Source organism: Neovison vison, chromosome 5 (genome assembly GCF_020171115.1).
Source record: "Neovison vison isolate M4711 chromosome 5, ASM_NN_V1, whole genome shotgun sequence".
Lineage (NCBI taxonomy): Eukaryota > Metazoa > Chordata > Mammalia > Carnivora > Mustelidae > Neogale > Neogale vison.
Window position 1 is genome coordinate 94,621,407 of NC_058095.1, and position 2,993 is coordinate 94,624,399.

General features: G+C 52.8%; 1 non-coding gene across 1 annotated transcript; it reads right to left on the minus strand.

Moving 5' to 3' along the window:
• Positions 1–264: 264 nt before the first annotated feature.
• On the minus strand, positions 265–338 carry TRNAN-GUU. The gene has a single exon. It is a non-coding gene; the product is annotated as a tRNA-Asn (tRNA).
• Positions 339–2,993: the final 2,655 nt, after the last annotated feature.

Below are 2,993 nucleotides of genomic sequence, written 5' to 3' on the forward strand. Positions count from 1 at the left end.
GAGGGCTGTTGAAGCAAATCTTGGGCCGGTTTCCCGAAGAATGTGTGCAAATTTCCCGTGGACATAACCGTGGAATTGAATTGCCAAGCCCCGGGCTGCCAGTCCAGAAGCAGAGTCGATCTTACGTCCAGCCCCGCTGGGCGACAAATACTGAGAGAACGTGGTCTTTCTCCGTTCCCGGAGGTACAGGAGGTACTCCTGCTGCATTAAAAATCTCACCGTTGCCGTTTTAAAACGAATCCGTCTCAGGAAAACGAGCGCCTTCGTCCCTGGGTGGGCTCGAACCACCAACCTTTCGGTTAACAGCCGAACGCGCTAACCGATTGCGCCACAGAGACCGGGCTGCGAAACTGGCCGCGCGATGTGTACAGATTTCCGCGGCCGCGGAGGCTCTCGCTGCCCAAGGCGTCGCCGCGCCAGCCGGGCAGAGGAGCGCGCGGAGGCGGCCGCGGGAGGGGCCGAGGCTGCAGGCGGCCCCGGCACCGGCGCGGGAGGGGAGCGGCCGACCTTGCGGCCGCGCGGAGAAAGAGGGAGGGAGAGAGAGGGAGGGAGGACGGGCGGAGCGGCCGGCACCCCTAAGGGGAGGAAGCGCGCCGCCGCGGCCGGCCGGCTCGGGAGCCCGCCCCGGCTGGGGTGCGAGCCGACCGCCTTCCCGCGCCGGCCGGTGGGGCGCGGAAGGGCGCACGGTGCGTGTGTGCACTGGCAGCGCGGGGGCACCGCCGGGTGAGCGCGACCCCCAGGAGGCCGCATGGGTTCCGCCGGGAAGAGATGGGGAAAGGGGTCACGGTCAAGCTTGGGCGAGAAGAGCCAAGTGCTGTGCTGCCTTGAAACGGGGGGGGGGGGGGCGCTCGGAGCGTGTGTTAGGCCCCAAACTTTCGGGCTGTTCTCAACCTTTGTGTGTCCCCCCGCCCACCCCCGACCGTGGCTCCCCGCACTCCTCAGTACCCCTCCCCCCACTGTTAAATTTTAATTCCAGAGAGACACCGTGTATCCGAATTTGCCGAGCGTTTATCTGTGCTTGCTCCTTAAAAAAAAAAAAAAAAAAAATTATTATTTTTTTTTCCCCTCCTCCTAAGAACCAACTTCTGCCCGCTTTGAGGGAATATGGCCTCCGTTGATAACGCACGGTTTAGGGAACATCAAAAGGGGCTTCGTGGAGGGTATGGCGATTAAGACAAGCCTTTAAGTTCGAAGTGGCCACTGGAGGCGTCCCTCTTTCCCGACTTCTGGACTGAGCCCACTGAAATCGAGGATGCCGCAGTGTGTCGGAGGGGTCGGCCGCAGCAACAGCCTGGGCCAGACCCGACCTGGGCGAAGAAGGCACTTGCCGGCTTCAGTTTTCCTTCTGGACGCCCAGTGGCAGGAGCTCCGCGAGCCCCTTCCAGCCTCCTCGCCCTGCAAAATGGGGGCACTCACTCCAGCACTCCACGGGGTAAATCCAGTCCTGTATGTTCCGTGTTTCTATCCGATTGGACCCCAAACCCAATCCTTCTCCTAGGTCTTTTTCTTACCCCCCTTTTAAAAAGCGCACAGTTCGTGGCCTTTAAGGACATCCGTATTGCTTGCTGTGCAGTCGTCACCGTTCTCCATCTGCAGAACCTTGTCTGTCCTCTTCCTCAAGGAGGCTCTGTGCCCATTAAACACTGAGTCCGCATTCCCCTCTTCCCCCAGACCCTGTCAACTACCCTTCTACTTGGTGGCTCTGCCAGTTCAACTAAGCTGGGTAACTCGTGTGAGCGGAATCAGACCGCAGTTGTCCTTTTGCGCTCGGCTTATTTCACTTAGCACGATGTTTTCAGAGCTTATCCATGTTGTAGCAGGTGTCGGAATTTCATTCCTTTCTAAGGCTGAATCATATTCCATTGTATGGCTAGGCCACATTTTCTTTACCCAGCCACGTGTCAGTGGACGCTTGGGTGGCTTTCACCTTTTGGTTATTGTGAATAATGCCGCAGTAATCATGGATGTGCAAATATCACTTTGAGACCTTGACCTTAATTCTTTTGGGTGTATCCCCAGGTGTATAATTGAGGAATCGTAGGGTAGTTCTATTTTTTTAATTTTTTGAGGAGCCATTGTAGCACTGTGCCACAACAGCTGCTCCATTTTACATTCTCACCAACAAGGGCTTCTGTTTCTCTACATCCTCACCAACCTTCCTCCCTTCCTTCCTTCTTTTTTTTTTTTCAGGAGTCATCCTAATGGGTACAAAGTATTACCTCATTGTGATTTTGATTTGCAGTTTCCTAACAATTACTGATGTTGAACATCTTTTCTGAACCCTTCCTTTGAATCTGGGTTCTTTGACCAGTCTTCTCTTGGTTTCTTCTAGCAAGAGCCAGTTCTGCCTCTTGGAGGAGGAAACTGAGGGCAGCTTCTGTTAAGGAGGGCAGCTTGTGATAAAGAGCAGAGAGAAGGGGCAAAGTGGAGCCCACAGTTGAACCTGAGCGGTGCCAGGAGAGGAGATGAAGGAGAAATCTTCTGGAATCCAGAGATTCTGTTGTCAGGAGGTTCTTAATCATCTGGGCTGGGCAATTTTTGCAGTCAGTTACATTTATCCTGGCTCTGTAGGGACAGATATTTGTGTATGTGTCTCCTGTGAGTGGCCAAGGGTGAAGAAGGACTTGTTGGGTTCCCCCCTGTGCATACTGGAACGCATGTTTTTGGAACTGCGTTTGTAAAAGTTAAGTTAAAATGATGCTCACTTAACAGAATTTTCCATTTGCATTTTCAGTTTCTTCTCAAGAACTATGGGGATGCTTATTTAAGTGTTTAAATAATTATCTCCTTTGTATGTGTGTGATTGCTCTTAAAAACACGAGATCTTTTAGATGTATAAGAAACAGGACTTTCTATAATTCCATTCAGTTTTTATTTTGATTCCTGTTCTACTGCTGCCAAAACCACAATCTCAGTTAATTTAGGATTCTCTCTGTCTGCTTCCCTGGAGTTGTTTCTGAGGGCTGACATTTTGGAGGGCGGTCGTTTATCTG